Below are 6,652 nucleotides of genomic sequence, written 5' to 3'. Positions count from 1 at the left end.
AGAAATAGAGTAAAACCACAAAAGATTTCTTGGTGCCGCTATAAACCCATCATATATCTGTGTGAATTCTCTCTGCCTCAAAAAGGAGATGTTAAAACAGCAAAAGCTGTAGAGAAGGACAAAAAATGCAATCAAAGATAAGACAGATGTGGGGAAGGTGAACTGTGTTCCCATGTTCCTTCTACAAAAGGCCTCCAAGTCATTTAAGGCTGTAACTTTCTTTTATGCAATTCCTTTTCTGATTAAAATGGTCTTCTGTAAGTGATTTTATGATACATATAAATATTATGGTTATCAGTCTTCACAGTTAAAATAAGGCTTTTTTCTTTGGCAGGAGGAAGGCTATACATGCAAATTCAGATTCCTGAGGCATTCCCACTAACTCTGCCCTTCTGTTCTGGCAGAATGAGGAAAAACTGTGGGGTTTGTATTTCCTTTTATTTGTTTCTTTATGTATCATGTGCTCTCTGATTCTCACTTATTTCTTATTCTATTATCTTTCCTGTTCTTTTCCTTTTTGTGGCTTCATTTGTGGCTGCATTTTTTCTTTTATTTGTTTACTTTGCCTTGAACTTTCTCCTAAATCCTTCTTTTCTTTTCAGCCAGACCTGAATAAACACATTGAAGCATCATTTTTCTCTCCTTCCATTTCCACTTGCCTTTCTCTTCTACTTCCATATCTTTTCCCCTGTATTATAATTTTCTCCTTAACATTTTTTGATGTTTTTCTTTCCCATTAATTTTCCTGTCCTTTTGATATTTTGCACTTTACCTCAGGGGAGGTTCAACAAGGATTTGGGCCTTTTTTCCTTAATAGTGCAAAACTGGATAGAAACCACCTTAAAAATCTGTGGGACAAACTCTGGCCTAACTGTCCTGTGGCATGAGGATGTCTGGGAGCAAATAAATTCCTGTTTAGCAAATATAACTTCTCCTAAAAATTCAGACTCCATCCTTCCAGCTGGAAACTGGATCATATAATGGGTTATTACAAGCTGTTAAAATTTGAGACCAAGGAGGGGGAATAGGCTGAAGTTATTCCATGGATTGTTCTGTTCTTTGTGGGAGGCTGTTAAAGTAAAGCAACAGTATAAAAGATGAATTATATACAATTTAATGTAAAGCTGTTGGAAGCCATTAGGATATTTCTTCCTTGATTGTCTAACATTTGTGTACTTTTACAAAGTTTTACATTTTTTGGTTCTTTCCGAACATTATGAAAATTGTACTGAGAGGAGTAAATTCATCTGCATAAAATTGACTGCAAAGAGCAATTAGTCCTTCATTAATATGCAAATTTGGTCCAGTGCAGATTCATCTATATATGAGGCTTAAATATGCAAGTCAGTCTTGCTGTGCGAGAAGCCCAGATGCTTTTATTTACTTTGAAATTGAGGGATTTGGTTAATGATGTTGTTGACAGGAAAACTTGAATAAATTTGATGATCACCATCTTTCATATTAGACGAGGCCCATGGAAAAAAATTACCAAGTAAAATACCAATTTTATTTGGTAATTTCCTATTACCAATCTTGTAATAAAATGTAAGATAGAAAGTAATAGAGTTAGATTTCCTAATGTAGTTTTCCTGAGACTTAAACTGCTCCCCAAAGATGGAGCCATTTTTCTTAAACTTTGTTTTTCCAGAGGGTAAAGACATCTCCATAAGCTGTATGAATAACACACTGCCTGGAGATTTAATATTGGAAACTTGGTTCTGTGACTTGCTTCAGTTGGTGAGAGGATATCAGCCTGGGAATGAAGAAGCAGGAGCTTTGGAACTGGTTCTTTGTCATCTTCCATGATTTATCTGTAAGGTCTTCTCAAGAATTAGTGTTGAGGCCTTTGCCCTGAACCTGTGGAATACCCTGGAATCTGTATCTACATCCAATTCTATTTGGATCACCTAAGCTCCTTAATAAACATTTTCTTAAATATCTTTAAATCTTTACAGCCCTTGGTAATGATACTTTCTTCCTGCTGGCAGCCACCATAGGCTGGCTCAGAGAAGCAGGGTTTTCCTCACCAGTAAATCCAAGCTGTGGTGTGTTTTGCCTCTCTCCTCTTTTCCTGCCCCAGAGTTCCTTTAGCACATCCAGGATTCATTGCCCTGGTTTTGTCCAGCATCCATCACTCAGCCAGGAATGAGAACAGCTCCTTTGCACTCATCAGTCTTGATTCACCTGCAAGATCCCACAGGTTGTTCCTCCTCATGTTTCTTCCTTTTTCTTTCTCTGCAATTCCCTCAGCCCTAAATGTCGCTTTGGCTTAAGCAAAACTGGTCTTTGGCTTCAATCATCCCCATTTTTTCCTGGACCAAACTCGGTCTTCTGTCTTGCCTGAGTGAGGCATTGGCACTTCCAAAAGAACAGAGAAATGTGGTTTAAATGGACTGAGCTGTGGGGTAATTTATAAAGCTCTTGTTGTAACTACCTGAGGACAAGTTAATAGATGAGACCATTTGATTCCTCTGACTTCCTGGCACAGCTGGTTGGGATATAAATCCTCACAACAGTTGGTTTCCAAATCCTTCGTGTGCTGCACTAGGCAAAAACTTTCTACAACCATGTTCAGGAGAGAAAAAAATTCAACCAAAATTGTTCACGTGGTCTTGCAGGTGCATCCATGAGCAGGAAAATGAAGATGGAAGTATCTGGGGGGAACAGAGGTGAGATCTGATAGTCTTGTAAAGGCTCTGGTTGTCCTACAAGGGAATCTGTGGTTTTTACCATCAGAATGAGGCACTGACAGTGTCAGAAGGGAGTTTATTTGCAGTACTGAATAGTTTAGGAGGTGATAAATTGATTAAAAGGTGAAACCTTAAAACCACACCATCTGCTGAGACTTAAATAGCCTTTCCCTTTGAGAACACAGAACTGTTGGGCAGTTTCTTGTATTTTTCAGCACCATCCACAGCAATCTTGGCTTTCTGATCTTGCTCCCAAAAGAGGAAAATATTAATTTTGAAGTGTATAAACAACAGGCATCTCAGCACAACCTGAGGTTGTCTCCTATCAACTATGTAATCTTTATATTCTAGATTAATAAACACTTCAGCCTTGGAGTTTATTAGTCCAAAATATATTTATTACCTCATAAATTCAAACCCCCTCCAGTTACCATCTAATTAAACTGCAGCGCTGTGCATGCTATCTTTGGGGATGTATTAATAATGGAATTATCTTGTGAAACAGTAATTACATACTTTGTGGAGTGGGGCACACAGTGCTCCATTGTTTGGAGCTCCTCCAAAGTCTCTGTGTATCCAAAGATAAGCAGATTTTTTTTCCCCTCTTAGTAGAAGAGGGAGAAAAGTTTGTGCATTTTTTGTACTCAGCAAAGACCAATACCACCAGACTAGGAACAGTTATGAAACATGATTGTGCAAGTGATTTTAGCTCTTGCTTTCTCCTCACTCTTTGAGGAGATTACTCTCAGGAGTAAAACTTGCTTGCAGGATTTGTTTTGTTTTTACTGCAGCTGCCAAAAGGTGAAGACAACCACTTAATCTGCAAGAGAATATTCATTTTTGGCACTTCACTGGTGATATAGGTTTGAAATGGGAAAATGGGCTTAAAGCCTTCTTCAGGAGAGATTTACTCACAGTTTTCTCCAGTGGTAAGTGTACTTGCTGTATTCTGATTTATAAATGTATTGACTCTGTGCTTTTGCTTTATAAGGTTGTCCCTCATCTTCTACTCCGGATAATTTGTATTGACAAGAATTCTTGTGCTCATTTTTCCTCCCTTACTGCAGAATTAGGTGTCTGAATCCTGCCTGGTGTTCCCTTCCCTGCATGGAAAGAGGCACAGGAGGCAACACCTTTTGCACATAACTTCCCTGGAGTTTTGAAGTGCCTTATCTCTAGTTCAAGTACATCTGTTGAGCAACAGTGGGAGTGTGTGATTCTTGTTGACACAGGCTCTGCTCTACCTGACAGGAGGGGGGTTGATTCTCCCTTGTACTTCCAGCAGTTTGTGGGTTTAGGATCCATATGCTGTGTTCTCCTGCCTTTTATTTGTTCACTGCAGTTGCTGGGGCTGTGCAGTGTCTGCAGGAGAGGAAGGGCACTTCCCACCAGTTTCCTCCCTGAATCTTTCAGATCTTTCCAGCACAAGTTTTGCCTTCTCCTTGGTTTTCTGCTCCACAGGTTCTGATGTGTGATGCCCAATACCAAATTGAGTAATGGTCACTCACTTCATCCAAAGGGGTTTGATTGAACTTCCAGCTGCTGCTCCATCTCCACTCCTGTATTGTGATTGCAACTTCATGTTTTCCTTGCATTTTGCAGTCATTCAGGGGCCAAGTTTTCAAGCGTTCCAGACTTTGACTTGTTTTGATTTCACTGCAAAATCCTGCAAGAATTCTGCCAACAGCAAGGCCAATGTGTCTGAAAACAGATGGCATTTCCAGTACCTAAAGCCTGGTCAGGTGTGAGTATCTCAGTAGTAAGAGCGACTCAAACTTGTAGCTTTGATTTTCAATAAGACACTATTTGCTTTATCCAGTAATTTTCATCTGCCAGCACTCACAGTTATTTAAATCAGACTGTTTTCATGGATGAATGTTATTCTTTGGGAATAAAGAATGCCTGACAAGCTTCTGTAGTTTAGTGAATAGATTTTTGTAAACCACATAATGAAATGTAATTATTGTATGATATATGTTTTACAGAATCTCAAATGGCTTTATCAGCCCAATGTCTAGGAATTCACCTTCTGAGATTGAACATCTTGTGCTTGGTGTCGTAATAAAAATGGAGTCTGATACCACTGTGTTACCACAGTGCAGAATGGAACAGTTTCCATTGTAATGAATAGCAAACATCTGCAAAGAATAATTATATTTATGCCATATTGCTCAAACACACATTATTATTATTACTACAGCTCAGGATTAATTACTGGTTTGTCAAAACCTGCTGATCTATAAACTTTTTCTTGTCTTATATTTCCTGTGGCTGTTGATGAAAAGATGGTCTGTGTGTCCCCAGAATGGTTCCAGGTTGTGTCTTGCCTGTTCTGTCACTCTGGTTTTTTGTGCCTGGTTTCTGATTTGGAAACTTTCAAACTAGACACCTTTCTGCTGTGTTTTTCCTGATGTGAATAAATTCACTGCAGAATACTTGCAGAGCAAGAGATGTTTGTTGCCAAGCAATTACTTCAGATGAAACATACAGAAGGGTAATATTTTAGTCTGATTTTTTTTTTTTTTTGCTACAGGCATTAATCTGAAGATGAATTCTGGGAATTTAAGGAAGGAAAAAGACAGGGCTTTTATTTCTTAATTTTTTTCCTTGTCTTCTGTATTTTGCAGTGATTGCTTTGAGTCTGTAAGGTCATCATGGTTGAAGGCATGAAGATGAGGACATCAAAGCCTTTGCCCACTTATGACAATTACTCTGGAGACAAACACAGCTCAGAAGACAAATGTTATGAGCTACCTGTAAGTTCTGGTTCACAAAACAGATGAGAATCCAGAGATACTCCTGAACTTGGAAATGAAATTTATTCTCAAGGTGATGGTTGAGCTCATTATCTGCTGCTCTTTCTAAATGTAAAGTAAGGAGAGCAGTGCCCATATATTCTGTCTATAACAGCTGACATGTTTTCTGCATTCCTGTGTTTGCCTAAGAAGTCAAGGATAATCAATTTGATGTGCAAAATAAACTGCATGGATGAATTCTGATACATATCACTTGCCATGGCTGTGCTGTTAGGAGAGGCAAAAACTTCCAGGAAGGAAACAGCAAGGAAAAATCTGCCTGATAATTTTCTCATCAGTTTTTCTCCAAGGACATATCTGTAGGTGGATTCTATAGACAGTGTTTGGGTATTTTTCCTCCCCTTGAGTGGCTGGTTCTGTGTGTGTCAGTTATTTTCTCCTGCTGTATTAGAAATCAAAGCTACCTTATCACTTCAAGATAAATATATTTATATCTCTATATCTACCTCCTGTTATGCTAACTAGGAAAAACTAACCTGAAACATTTCATTTTCAGCCTTTCTTATTATTTAAATATATATTCTAAATTATTTTTAAAATTCCCCACATGTATTACAAATAACTTCCCATCTGATTGAGAAGCAGAATAGGCAGGAACCAGCAGCAGACAGATGTGATTATAAAAGATGTTCTGTTTGTTATGATGAGACTTATGGTCTTAATAAACTCTTAGAATGTTTTTAACACAACCACATTAAGTAAGTTTAAAATCTGATTTTCTAGATCTAACCCTATCAGATCACTTTTTACTTTATTTTTGAGGACACCCCCCTCAAATTTTTCTTAGTTTTGGAGAATTTCTCACAGAATAAAGTATCCCTAGTTCCAGCAAAGAAAAAAAGGGAAATTTGTACACATAAAAAGCATGAATGACAATCCTGATCATGTGGAAAAAAATCAATCTGTGAGCTTAGACATAGTTCCACATCAGTCTCCTTCTTTCTTGGAAATCCATATTTCCCCCAGAATATCCAGCAGCGTTACGTAGCCTGTCAAAATTTACTCATAATATTTCATGTCCTTCTGCTGGAAAGAAACAGCTGGATATTTTGTGTCATGATGTGACCAATCCACCTCTGTTGTTGTCATTTTAATTGCTGGGGCTGTATTTTTAAGTCCTCCACAGAAGGTCTTTGTAGTGACAAG

General features: G+C 38.2%; 1 long non-coding RNA gene across 1 annotated transcript; it reads left to right on the top strand.

Annotated features, from left to right (window-relative positions):
* Nucleotides 1-385: 385 nt before the first annotated feature.
* Nucleotides 386-4,414, top strand: LOC102036541. The gene is made up of 4 exons (XR_004082103.1): nt 386-423; nt 2,619-2,669; nt 3,482-3,619; nt 4,293-4,414. It is a non-coding gene; the product is annotated as an uncharacterized LOC102036541 (long non-coding RNA).
* The last annotated feature ends 2,238 nt before the right edge of the window (nt 4,415-6,652 follow it).

The sequence above is a fragment of the Geospiza fortis genome, unplaced genomic scaffold, assembly GCF_000277835.1.
Source record: "Geospiza fortis unplaced genomic scaffold, GeoFor_1.0 scaffold538, whole genome shotgun sequence".
Lineage (NCBI taxonomy): Eukaryota > Metazoa > Chordata > Aves > Passeriformes > Thraupidae > Geospiza > Geospiza fortis.
This window is presented reverse-complemented; position numbering and strand designations above follow the sequence as displayed.